Source organism: Drosophila takahashii, chromosome 3R (assembly GCF_030179915.1).
Source record: "Drosophila takahashii strain IR98-3 E-12201 chromosome 3R, DtakHiC1v2, whole genome shotgun sequence".
Classification (NCBI taxonomy): Eukaryota; Metazoa; Arthropoda; class Insecta; order Diptera; family Drosophilidae; genus Drosophila; species Drosophila takahashii.
In genome coordinates this window covers 27,879,021-27,893,083 of record NC_091681.1, presented here as the reverse complement: position 1 = coordinate 27,893,083, position 14,063 = coordinate 27,879,021, and the positions used below count along the sequence as shown (strand labels likewise).

Genomic DNA, 14,063 nt, shown 5'->3' with positions numbered 1-14,063 from the left:
CCGATGTTTCCCCAGCTCAACACTAAAATAACTTCATTATGCTATTCAATTTCGTTTAAAAAGTAAAGCCTGTCCGATTTCGGAGCCTGAGACAAGCCATCTCAGACTTCAAAATTTGCCACATTCTGAACAATTTGACAAAATTCTTATTCGCCATCCCACGCAATTTAGTCCCCACCGTAAGTGCCAATTTTCAAAAAAAAATGGTTTCAATCTTGATTTTATAAATTATCCAAAAATTGTTTCTTTGAGAGAAATGAGTCTTAAAGAAAAAAAACAGTAGTATCCGATAGGCTAGCTGTGAATATCACCTGACGTAAAACTTTGCAGAAACCTGCTTTCACCTGGGCGAATAGCGACCACCTGGACCTGCTTGACGTGTCATGGGCCCAGCAGTGGCAGTCCATAAGGACCGCTCTCTTCCAGCTTCACCCTGTGCTGCTCGGAGCAAAAGGATCGACTGCGGCAGGTGAAGAACATCTGACGAGTGTCGTCGAAGTTATGGCTGGGAAATGGCGGTGTATCGATGCACAGATGCTTTGGCGATACTTCTCTATAATTGCGTTGATATCGATCTCTATCTACATGGCGCATAGGATCGGATCTACTCTACATTAAATGTAAATTATGCCAATATCGGTGCGTGTCTTCGCTAACCATGGAGGATGTGCTTGCTAACTGTCGATAATGTTATCGCTTTTTCAGGGCTACAAGACCAAATATTTAAATTTGTTTAACTGCTTTTCGGATATATATAATTTTAAATTCATAACCGTTAAAGTAAAATAGACTTTAGGCATAATTTTTATTGGCAAATTCGTGTTCCAACGCATTGAACTCTATATAAATCAACGACAAATTATTTAAAACAATATCGCATTTGTCTTTTAAGAAAATGTTTTTCACCCCTTGTGTTTCTTAAGATTAAAACATAATTTTTTTTAATTTATATTTGGAAACTCGTCATCTCAGTAACAAATTGTTATAACAATATTCTTCGCCTTTACCCAAACCAAATCAGAAAACACGCCGCTCTTAATGAAATACATTACACGTACTTTATTTAGATGTAATAAATATGATTACTCCTCTGCCCCTTGCAAAATGCATCAGCATCGAATCGATCCGATCCAGAACCTCGGCTGCATCCTCTTTTTCCCGAACGGAAATGCCGCGCATTGGGACTGCGACTATGAGTAGGGGATTGAAGTAAACATTTTTCCAGCTGCCGCCAATGAAGATGATGATGATGACGATGCCGTGGAGTTGTAGAGTTCAAGTTCTGTATTGCTCTAATCGCTGCATTGTCATCTTCTCCAGCTCTCGAGCCCCTTTTCCCAATCACCTCTTGGCAAAGTGCAGGCTTTTGCTGTTTTGTGCTTGTTCTGAACCGATGTTGCAGTTGTTGCTCGCTGCATCTACTGGTGGTATGGTGTGGTATTGCTGCTTGTGGGAACGAGCACACATAGCAGGAAAACTATTTTCAAATTGGAAAGGTTTTGCACTTCACCAACGCCGCGCGTTCGCCCGACGACAACCTCTTTCTCGTTAGTTTGTTATTTTAACTATTATATCAATTAGTTGCGGCGTTTGACGGCTTCTTGTTGCTGCTGCTGCTGCTGCTGCTGCTGTTCCTGATTGCTGATGTTGCTGCTGCTTCGGCCGGGAGGAAGTGGAAATCCAGTGCAGGGAAAGCCAGCTGCCGCTGCCGTTGCAACTGAATGCGCTTCTTGGCTTTGCCACCGCCGGGGTTGCAAACTCGTAGCCACCACATTCATTTAGAAAATATGTAAATAAGCCAGCCGAGCAGCCAATGTTTTGTTAGATCGCCGCTGTTGTTGTGCTCTCTTGTCCCTCCTTTCCTTTCCCTTCCCTTCCCCCGGTGCGTTGGCATTTAAATGAGCGTGAAGCAAATGCGAATGCGATCGTGTAGGAGGAGTAGCTGCAGCTACAGCTATATAGTAAGTAGCCGTATAGTAGCAATAGTAATAACAATGGCTCGCAGGGTTGAAAGGTGTTCCGGCTTCATTCCTTTGGGCTGAAATTAAAATTGGAGAGCAGAGAAATGTTGTGTTAATAGCGGCAGCAGGTGTTACAGTTACACTCAAACGCCCACGCAACAGTATGTCGTGTTGTTGTCGTTGGCAACAAGGTGCACAGTGAGAAATGTCTTTGGAAATGATCAGTGCTTTATCAAGTCTTCATGGATAATTTGTAGGAATTCAAAGTATTTTTTAAAAAAATTATGTTTAGCTTTTCTACTTTTTTTTTTATTATTACTCATGTTGACGTGGAAATTTTAACCTTTCACTGTCTATTCATAGACTATTTAATTATGACATTTTAGTTAAAAATTTTAATCATAGGCCGTCATTAAAGGATATTTTTTACTAAATCAAAGATTGAATTCAATAATTTATACCGCAGTAATATTTTTGATATATTTTGGAAGTTGATTGAAACAATATCTAGTTTATAGGATCGGGTGTCACTTTCATCGTAGAAAAATGACTAAATAGAACACTAATCTTTTATTAACGAATGGAATAAAAATATTAGTTCTGCATTGAGCCTTAATAAAACAATTTCAGTAAAGTAGATCGAAGCTGGCCCACTTAAATGACATGTAAACTTTTAAAAGACATTATCCAACCGATATTTTGCTTCATTTTTTGTCTCACCATGTGACAAAAGGCGGGCAAAAGCCGTTACTTACCCGCAGGCGCCACAACAGCAACAACAACCCTCGCTGAGTTTTTCACACGGAAATCTATTGGCGTTGCAGTTCCCTGGCTTTACGTTTCTTCGCTTCTGTAGGGGCCCCTTTTGGATTCGATTTTTAATCGCGTGTCACCCAGCCATAAATCGGTGGACCGTTGGCGGTGTCACGGGCTTCGGTTTTCCACATTCTGCGACTTTTGGCAGGGCAGTCACTCCATTGGCCAGATAAAGGACCACAAATCGGCAAGGCTACTGCTTTTTCGTCTCGGGTTAAATGTGCACAGCATGCGGGACAGCAGGCCATTGACTCTTTTTTTTTTTTGTTATTTATTTTTATTTCTTCAACACGCCCTCATTTCGGGAGTTATTTCTGCGGGGCGTGTGCCACTGCATGTGGGTCACGGGTCAATCAGGCAAATATACATTTCCCATAATTAATGCGTCGGCTAATTGGCCACTCAGCCAGGGGGGTGGGGGTGGAAAACTCCCCACACATCCCCTCGAGGAAAACTCTCTTCGTTGTGCTGACCCAACTTAATAGACGAGCATGAAATCTAGTCACGAACTTAATCATGAACCACCGTGCACTAGATCCATGTTCGCCGACAAAATAGAGTCAGAAAAGAGCATCCACATCCACATCCACATCCTCCTTCCTTTTTCTCCTTTCGCGGATGATGATGATGATGATGATTATTGCCCCTGCACGACTTTCTGTGGCATTTTTGTGATTGGTGATTGGGTTTGGTTTGGCTTTTCAGTTCGGTTCGTTTTGGTGTTTAGTTTTCCTGCTGCTTTTGCATGTCATGTCATTGCTCTCGTGCCTGGCAACAATTGCGATCGGTTTGATCGGTTTTCATAGCTCAATTGGGTGGTCAGTCACTGTCCCCCGTCCCCCTTCCCCGTTTCCCGATTTCGTCCCCCCACTTTTTTTCAGATCCCCCGGGTAATATGAATGAATCAAGCTCCGAGCTTCGAATTAAGGTTTATTATTTTTTGTTCGCTTGTCCGCTGTTTGCTGTTTTTTCTGCTGATTTATACAATAATATATATCAACTGGCAGGGCAGGGCAACCCATGATTCTTCTCTGACGAAAAGCCGACAGAATCAGAATCAGAATCGTCGTCGTCTTTGAGAATTGTTTAAGAATTGTGGCGTCGTTGCAGTTTGAATTTCTGCTGATCGGGGCACAAAAACGGAGAACAAAGTTGGATAAAATCCGATACATAAAGTGACAGTCGACCACATGATTCGGCGGAAATTATTGTTTGTTTGTCGAGTCGGGGGTGTATATATTTATTAAACTGAACTATGCGACAGCGGTGTCTTCTCGGAATTTAGTATTTCAGCAATTTGTTCCGGTAGAAACCAGAGAAGAACAAGTCAAAGTAGTTAGAGAGGCGGAACTACAGGAATACAGAAAAAACACACAGTGGGGTGAATAATAGTAGTGTATTCTATGAAATTGGTTTGAATAATGTAGTTTCTTAGTAGTTGTTAGTTAAAAACCAAATAAATTGAAGAACAAAACTCTTATTATTTTTGGATGCAAATTTAAAATATATTTTCCGTTATAAAAAGTTTAATTTTTTTATAATAAATGTAATTAAGTTATCCTTTTCTTTTTTTCTAGGTTTCGGTAGTTATTTTATTTCCTTGCAAGTAGATAATGACAAAAGCACTATTATTTCAACCGCAACTGTACGTAGAGAACACTGTGAGTCAGCTGGCAACAGTTGTTGAACTTTTAACCTTTGTTGTTAGGCTAACAATTTTCCCACTTCTTTCCAGGTCGGCTACAATTAATTTTGAATTTGGGGGATCGTTTTCTGGGCCTTTTGCCCTGGCCCGAAAATGGTCTGAATTAGCATTAATTTTAATTTTAATTTCGGGCCTGCAATCAAGTCGCTCTTCCGCTATCGCTCTTCCTTTTGCTCTCTATCCCTCTCTTTTGGGCACTCGAACAGGTGCTCTTTTCCTTCTTTTATTCTGTCGTTCTGTCTGAATGACGTTGTGTGCGTGCGAGACGTTGACTAATTACCTTGTTTTTTTTTTTATTTTTCTGTTTTTTGGAGTACCACCTGTGTCCCTTTTTTTTGGGAGGAGGAAGCAATACTATGCAGAAAACACATTCATGATGATTGAACTACCGTTATTAATGAGTGTGGATCTAGTCACAAATACTAAGAAAATCAATGTGAAACACTGGACCCCCACCCACTAAAAACAGTAGTATGAATTCAAATTCCAGTTCCATTGTGGTGAGATTTTTGCGTTCTCCATTGCCCTCGCCTTTTCTTTAATTTCAATTATTAAGCGATAGTGCAAAAACAATACACGACAAAGTGCTCGACCCATTTAGTTAGTTTTTTCTATTTTGTAGCGTTGATAAGCGGCGTCTCTTTTCTGCTTTCTCTGCGTCTTATCAGCTCTACAGACACACACACATGTGAGTACGCAACGAATCTTTCCCAATTCCAATTAAAAATTCCACGATCTGCGCGGCGGTGTGGCAACTCCGCCAAAGAACCGCTTATTGGCAGGCGCAAAAAATATAGGGAAAATTGAGCGTATTATATACATATGTGGTTTTTTTGTTCGCCCGCTTATATACATACCCATACACTAGCAAAGCGAAGCTTACACACGCGCACAGCAACAACGTAGAGAGCGGGAGAGAGAGAGAAGGAACGGAGAGAGCCCGCGCTGATGGCTCAAGTTGATAGCGATAGTTGTTGCTTTATTTTTCAAGTATGTCTTGTTGTGTTCTTCTTCTGTCTGTTCTTTGAATTGAAGAAGTATGGCGAATTACACACAGGCACATGAATGTACACTCGTGTACATACGAAATACACACGCGGCTTCGCTTCGTTTCGCAAATTCGTTTTTATTAAATCGCTATTGAAATTAAATCGTTTCTAATTAGACGGCACATTTGAACTCATCTGTAAATGCTGCGTGCATCCGTTTGCTCGCTTTTCGTTTTTATCGGCAAACTAAAGTCTCGAGTGTATGCGATAGGCGTGCGTGTGTGTGGGTGAGCTCGGCTTGTAATCAACGGCAATTTGAGTTTGGACGGTACACTCGCTCACAAAAGGCACGCAGAAACACGCGTTGAATACTTTTTCAGCTACTATTTGTTTATGGCATTTTCTCAAAAAATTCTAGCTCCGCTTTTCTTTCTTTCTCGGAAGGAGCTCAAAACGCGGCGCCACGCCGACGGCGCAGGAAAAACAGTTGCTCGCGAGTGACGCTCTTCGGGTTTTATACCTCGGCTCATTCATGGTACAACTCATGGTGGAACTATACAAGGTGATCTCGTCGCGAGAGCTGCCCTCTTTTGAGGACGTATATTTGTGCCAGTCTCTATCTAGCTTTCTCATTCTATCGCTTAAGAGAGACAGAGAGGTAAACATATTAAACGTCCTCAGCAGAGCTGACGAGACCACCTTGTATAGTTTCACCATGGGCTCATTTTGAGCAGCGAGCGGCTTTGCTCTCTCGCGATCACATACACACTTTTGTTGCTGAGCGTGAATTTCTCTCCCCGCTCTCCTGCCCTTTGTATGTGGGCAATCGTGTGTGCAAATGATACAAAGAAGAATTATATATCAAAGGCAGAGAAAAATAATGATGACGCAGTGAAAAAATTATTAAAATAATTACAACGGCCGTCGACTCTTCGCCAGAGAGAGAGAGAGAGAGAGATCACACCTTTTTTGCCCCCTCCTCCTGCTTCCTCTTCGCCTTCTCCTTGGGGTGGTTTCTTGAGCACTGAAAGTGTAGAGGAAAGGTTTTCCAGACAAACAAAGTATTTAGGATGCACTAAGAAAAACGAATTACCATGTTATATTTTCAATTTCACTTCGGTACTTGAAAACTTATCTGGTTTTATTCACCCAATGATCATATCAAAATAAAAAATGTAAAAGTATTTAATACTCCCCCTTTTCTTTCTGTGCAGTAAATGTACAGCACACAGACATGCGGAATTTATTTCGGTGTGTCAATGGCTTTGCCAAAAATAAGAGGGTTGTTGTCTGTCTTAGCTTTCCCCTCCCTTGCTTTTCCCACCCTCTTCACAAAGCGCTTGCGCAGCTGTTGCTCGCCCTTCTTCGTCTTCACCACCGTCTTCTTCTTCTCCATTATATAGTAGCGGGAAGTTGTACTTTATATTACCTTATTTTTTGTTGCCCTCCGATCGTATTCTGTTTTACCGCCAAGGTGACACAGTTTTCTGCGTGCTCAATGAAATTTGCAGAACTGGCATTTCCATACGCGTATTTTCATTCATTTTCCGCTTCCTGTAATTGAAATTCGGCGACGTGTCTTTAATGGCCGATTGCGTGGGCGTATAGTTACGAACGTATATTCATTTCTCCCGGGTATTTCTTCTGAGGGGACATAAAGTGTCCCCCAGTTCCCATAAAACCCAGAGGAAACTCAGCTCACCACTCCACTTTAGATAGTGCTAATTGGTTGGGCTTGAAAGAGGGCTAAAACGGGCCTGGGTAATGGTAATGGTCTTGGATCAGGTCATCCGCTACCGTTTGTTCGCCACCGTTCTTCCCCCAAAAACATAAACTAATCTCGGTTCATCTGACAAGCCAGAACGTCTTTATGGTCGCTGCTCTTGAATACTTACTGTGCACTGGGGAAAAATGGATCTATTTAGTTTTGAAATACCTAATAAAAAGATAAAATAGATAAAATCTATTAGATAGTAAATAAATTGTAATTTCGAAAACACCCTAATAAATTCTGCGGGTTTTTTAAGTAATTCGATTTGAACAAACTTTGGTATCCAAATATTAGAAATATCCATATACCAGATTATATTATTCTCAAATACTAATCTGTTCTCAAATCTGACAACTGAATAAAATATGAATATTTAATAACTCATAATTATTGTAATATTTTAATGTTAGGGATCATTAAGGTAATCAAATAATTCTTTTTTGTAAAAAAATATACAACCAAATATACAAATGTTGTTGAAACCTTTTCCAGAACATAAGTTGCAGTACGTAAGGTATTATCATTAACTTGAACAACTACATTTCTCTTGGAGAATATTTTCCGTGTATAGTAACTCCCTCCCCCAATCTTTCGCTGGCCCAATTAAACGCTCTGTTCTTCCCACAGTTGGTCTAACCCAGTTCAAAGCCCAGCCTATGTGGAAGACCAGCTTGGAGCAACACCAGCTCTTTTTGTAGATTAAAAAAAAATCACACACGCCTGGGCTACTTGTCATTGCGAAAATTTCGAGGTGTGTAGGCAGAAGTTGCATTGACAGAGGTGTTTGAGGGGTCTTCGAGGGGTGTTCGAGGGTGTTTTCGAGGGGTTTTCTTGGGTTATCGACGAAGAGGTGCGGAGGAGGATTGGTTCGGGCTGACCTGGGCAATCTCCAGCTGGTGCTTGGACCCGTATCTCTCGGATTGTAAATGTCAGTTGTGTTTTTTAGCCATTGCCCAACTGCCACGGTCCATGGTCCCCATCATCCAACCCCCATGCCAGCCCAAACCAAACCGAACCAAACCAAAACCATTCCAATCCCATTTCTAGGCCCCATCCACGTCCACGTCCGACGTCCGACGTCCACTCACATTAAATTACATACACTCCTTTTGTTTGCAATATATTTAAATTGCTTGGCCGGCCTGTCTAAACAGTCCAAAAACAGAGAGAGGAGCGCTGAAAGAAATACGTGAAAATAAAAAACATTGCCAAGAAGAAAGATCGGCCTATCCAATGGCTCAAACAAATGGCAAAGTTCAAACGAGGTTAACAGCATTTCATGCCACTTCTACTTCCATTGAAGTTGAGGCTGGATGGACTTTTGAGGATGGTGCAGGGAGCTGGGAGTTGGGAGCTGGGAGCTGGTGGCTAGGAGTCGGGAGCTCCGAGTTCGGAGGATGGAGCTTGGAGGATGGAGGACAGGCCACCAAAATGGATAAAAAACTGTGCAGGCCAAAACAAAACAAACAGCAAGCCAAGAGCCATCTTAAACGACAGGCGGTGGTAACATGACCATGCACCAAAAGAAATGCTAAATTTTAAGAGTATTATTAAAATATTGAAGTTATGAGCAACATGATATGTTGATAATAATAAAAATGTTAGTAAAATATTTGCATATATTGTATCTTGGTTAGTATTAGCTTAATAGTAAATAACGAATTGGTAAAAAATATGATTTTTATTTTTAAAGTGATGTAATATTTCCCAGTTTTATAGTTAGGTGCATGTTCGCTTTAAATTGGCTTTTTTATTATATAATATTAAAAACACATAACCTAGATATTGCAATGAATTTCTTCTCTCTGCAGAAACGATAGCTTCAGCAGATCAAGCCCAACTTCAGATTCAGCTATGGCTACAGCTTTTCAGTTTGGCTCCAGCAACTGCAAGTCCAATAAATAGACGTGAGCGCAAATCTGAAGCCATGGCTTCATATAAAACCTTTCTAACGATCGTTTACCTCTAGCTCGCTCGCAAAATGTAACAAAGGAGTTGCGCGGAAAAAAGTTGCCCAACGGGAGGAGGAGGAGGGATGCTGGAGGAGGAGGAGGTGGCCAGTCTCGATCTCGGTTTTAGACCAAGTCCAGGCCAAGCCTTTGCCAAGCGCCCACTTCCTACTTGCTGCTGCACGCTGCCCACCAAGCCTCCACTTAGAAGCTGCACCACCGAGATTTGGTTGTCGTTTGGTTCGGTGCCCCGCTTGAATCGCCAACTACAGTAGTTATTGGCTAGGAAGCAAAGCTATTGGGAAAGGTATTTTAAGTCAAAGCTGATTAGCAATTCAAAGTTAAGTGCTAATATGAATTAATTAATAAACTATTAATTAATTGCTTTTAGGATAAGTACAAATATAGTAAGAAGAAGTATATATTATTTTTATAACAAGCTGAAAATTAAATTCATGAAATATTTTTAATATTTAGTCATAATAATTCAGTCATAAAAAAGCAAGCATAAAAGGTGTATGTAAAAATTAAAATCTTTAGAGATAAGATCTTTTTAAGTCTGCCAAGTATTTTCAAAAGAAGGAACTTAAGAAACCCTTCCTTAAAATAACCTTATCCTTTAGTGAATTCCCCTGGTGAATTGATTTCCTTGTATAATATATTTAAATCATTTTTTTATTTTAGTTGCTTGAAGTAACTTAATCTTAGCAACCTTAAGCAATACCCCCTGTATGTGGTAGCTGTTGCCTAGGAGACTAGGAGGCTGGAAGCTGCGTGGCCTGTACAGCGACGTGGTCGCCGGGACCTCTACGTGGCCAACGGGTCCCCTTTGCATATATGTACGCCACTGGGGCCCCGAAAAACCGAAGAAATATACGAAGAACGGTGGAGAGACCACCGCTCACCTAACCGAAAAAAGCCAAAAAAAAAAAGAACGAAACGAAACGAAAAAAAAACACAAACACATCGAGTTACCAAGCCGAAGAAAAGGCCGAGAGCAATAACCAGTTTTGTCTCCCAAAAAAGCCAAACAAATGAAGTCAAGTCGCGGCGGGGGAAAAGACAAAACCCGGCTGAAAAGAAAGGGGAATGGGGCAAGAACGTAGCTCATGTTTACGAGTCACTGGCAGAAGAATCGGGAATCGGGCATCTGGAACTGGGAGCAGGGAGCAGGGAGCAGGGAACCGGGAAGAACGGGGTCTTCAGGGGGGAAGACAGGGCAGCAGGTCGGGTCGGGCGCTCTTCGGGCCTTAACTTTTAACGTTAACGGCCATCATCAGATAGAGCACGGCCAGAAAAACTGAACACTGAACGCTGAACGCTGAAAACTGAAAACTGGAGACTGAGAGCCCCGAAGAGCAGCCAGTACAGTTCAGTTGAATTGAAGTTGTGGCAAAGTGGCAAACGGGTATTGAGGGAATTGCAGAGCTCCATCGTTTCAGAGTTTACAGAGTCTAGGCTTTTTGTTTTTTTTTTTTTTTTGTCTCTGTTGTAGGAGTTTTGGCTACACAGAAGTTTAGTTACATGCTCATTACATAGATACACACACACAGGAACACCGGGGCCCAAAAGAGATACATTGTAGACCGTATAGATATAGATACATACAATTTATGTATTGCAGATACATAGATACTCGGCTCGGATGCTGATGCTGCTCTTGCTATTGCCTTTCTAAACTTCGGGCTTTTCCGATCTTTATCATCGAAGCCAGCAAGGCAGCGCTGCTGGGAGCGAATAAAAAAATAAAAATAGAGCCAGGCCAAAAAGAGTGTGTGCGGAATAGAACAGAACTCTACTCCCACAAAAAACGGACCATTTCTTCTGCCAAAGATCTTTCTTCTCATGCATAAATTGTGAACGAAAGCAGCTCGTTTTTTTATTCGTACTTCTTTCAGGCTCTCCTCCTCGGCATCATTAGTTTTGAAATTTTTATGTATTGTGCGCCCGGCTCTATTGCATGTTGTTAGAGCTGCGATCGCAGGCCGAGGATTGGATTTGATTGTGACCATGGTGGAAACGGAGGAAATGGTGGAAAAACTCTTGAACTCTCTTCGCTTTCCCCCGGCTGTCACCCTGCGTCTTCTCAGGTTGCCCCGTGTGTGGGTAATTGTGAAAACAATTTAGACGAATTTTCCAGTTCAATTGCGCTTTTAATTTAAATTGCAGCCAGGCTTTGTTTTTCGTTTTTTGTTTTTGTTTTCCTTTTGCTCTCTGGCTGTGGCACAAATCAATTGTCAGTCCATTTTGGAGTTGAAAGTTCCATGCGCGAAAATTGCCCAAGATGATCGTGATACCCACGATCTGGAGCCCAAATTCGATGGACAAAAGCGCTGGGAGACGTCCGCCGTGGAAATGGTAAATGGAAACTCTCGGACTGGGAATGTCAATTTGGTGGCAGCTCGATGGGAGTTAATTAACGATCGACCGATCGAGATGCTTGTTTGGGAATGATTTTTCAGCGATCGACGGCTGCTTAATTGATGGAATTTCGAGTGCACAAAAATTCCCGGCTTGAATTGGGTTTCGATAATATTATATTTGGCATTTCCCTGGGGGTGTTGAACTGAAGATCAATATTTATTTGTTTTTTTTAGTTACTAAATTCATTGCTTCAGTCCTAAAATGCTCTAAAACTATTATGAAATATTTAATAATATTTAAAGTTTTTAATCTATAAAATTACAGATCAATATTATAGTTACAGTACATTTTATAAAACCATCAGCCATTGATTTTATCTACATCCTAATGAAAGCCCCACCATAATCATAGACTTCATGTTTGTGCCATAAAACAGATCAGCAGATCATTAGATTAAAGATCAATATCTTGCCTGATGGCCAAGTAATTCACGAATCGATCGTTAAGAGCCTTACACACTAGAATTATCTCTCAATAATAGTTTGCGCTAGTTTCCCCAATATCTTATTGATCGCTTAAGTCGTTCTGCGGATCATGAGTCATAAATCTGCCAAAACGATCGTCGGATTGATCTCTTTCAGCGCTCCAAACATTCTCTGTCCCGCCAGCTCGATGGCTCCACCATTTTCTATTTGTAGAATGTAACAATCATTGATGACTGTTTAATAGGAGTACTCGAGTTCTGGACTGGAGACTGGAGACTGAAGACTGAGAACCGTCGAGCTCCCTGGTACTTATTGACCACTTGAGGCCTTTCACCGCTTCCAGCTGGAGTTGGGCATTCGGCTGGGGATTCAGCTGTTTCTTAAGACGGAGAGCTGGAGTTGGAGCATAAAGCCCAGCTGTAAGTGTAAGCCGAAACTGCACTGACTTGGTTTCGTTTCGTTTCCAGAACATTAGGCCTACGAACAACTCAAATCGCCTGCTGCTAAATTTCACTGTTTATTTCTTGTGCTCCGGCTGAAATTAAAAGACTATAAACAATCGTGAGAATGGCACTTGAACATGTTCAAAACTATAATGGCCTAAAACGAAATGTGCAAGAGAAGCCGCAACCGAAGCTTGGAACGGGTGGGGAAATACACTGGGAAAAAGGAGTGGAATAAACAATAAAATGTTAAAGGCGCTATTTAAAATCTAAAGAATTTTTAAGTTCAGATTTCGCAGTGTTAACTCCCGCGGAAATTTAAATTAAAGGTTAAACGGAAAACCAAGTCAAAAAGTATTTGGGATATTTTCAATTTAACTTTTTCTTATACTAAACTCTTCAATCTCATAAACAATTCCTATGCAGAACTGTCATAAAAATGTTTAGTTTATGGGTTTAATGACGTTGTCAAATTCCGAACAAAGAATATCTGAGCATTTCTGTAAGTCAATTGTGTTTTATTGGTCATAAAAATTGTGTTACTTGAAGTTTAACGTATTCTAAGTACTTTTGAGTTTGTTTATCATACGATCTTATATTACAAGAAAATTATTTCAAGTGAGTAGATGGTTAAAATTTAAATTACTATTTGGATTTCGATTTTTTCTCCATGTAGCACTGAGAGCACACAAAGCCAACAAACGGAGCGAGCCATGGACAAGCGGCTAAATGAACAGACAGTCAATCAACTTTTAGTAAAAAGCAACGGCCAAGACAACTATAGCAACAACAACAACAACAACCACAACAACAACAATGATGACTGGGTAGTATGTTGTATGACTGGGACTGTCGATGACGTTGGCTTCAAAGAGAAAAGCGCGGGCTCGGCTCAAGCGAAACGATCACGAGCAGCGGATTGGTTGGATCCAAATCTGAATCTGTAAGATCGCCAAGATCGGTCTTGGCCAACATCCAAGATGATTTAAGCAGAGCACTGAGAAAACTATTACGAAATGATCAAAGCAGCTAAAACAGAATCAAATCAGGCGAAGACGATGGACGATGGACGATCGACGATGGTTATGGCTATGGCTATGGCTATGGCTATGGCTATGGCTATCGCTATAGCGGCCTGATCTTCTCAACTCAACCCCAAGCGAGCCTCGGAGAATGGCTGTTCGCTATTGCGATCATATCGTATCGGATTGGATCGGTTCGAGACTCGATTACAATAATTACAATCGGCTACGCGCGATTCACCAAATCACAGCAACAACAAAGACAGTGCGGCCTGCATCTCAAAGATACGGATACAGATGCAGCTATTCAGGAGCATTTTTTAAGGAGATTTAAAAGTACTAAAAACTTTACATACTGAAAAACTGTTTTATTTGTAATTGAATTAAACAAAGTCGTTATTTAAAAGCAAAAAGCTTACACCACTGTCGGATACATTTACATTTACATACACAGAAATCGCTTACAGATACTGATGCCAACTACAGTATAAATTCTATAGTTATATATCATCAAATAACTATTTTTTCTAAAATAGCTGTACACTTACCAATTTCAAC

General features: G+C 40.9%; 2 long non-coding RNA genes across 2 annotated transcripts; one reads left to right on the top strand and one right to left on the bottom strand.

The window, feature by feature from the left end:
• Positions 1-1,167: 1,167 nt before the first annotated feature.
• Positions 1,168-4,604, bottom strand: LOC123003347 (uncharacterized). Its single transcript, XR_011419164.1, has 2 exons — positions 2,717-4,604; positions 1,168-2,038 (listed from the first exon to the last, which is right to left on the bottom strand). It is a non-coding gene; the product is annotated as an uncharacterized lncRNA (long non-coding RNA).
• A 292-nt stretch (positions 4,605-4,896) lies between these two features.
• LOC138913420 (uncharacterized) lies at positions 4,897-9,687 on the top strand. Its single transcript, XR_011419163.1, has 3 exons — positions 4,897-5,170; positions 9,054-9,149; positions 9,212-9,687. It is a non-coding gene; the product is annotated as an uncharacterized lncRNA (long non-coding RNA).
• The last annotated feature ends 4,376 nt before the right edge of the window (positions 9,688-14,063 follow it).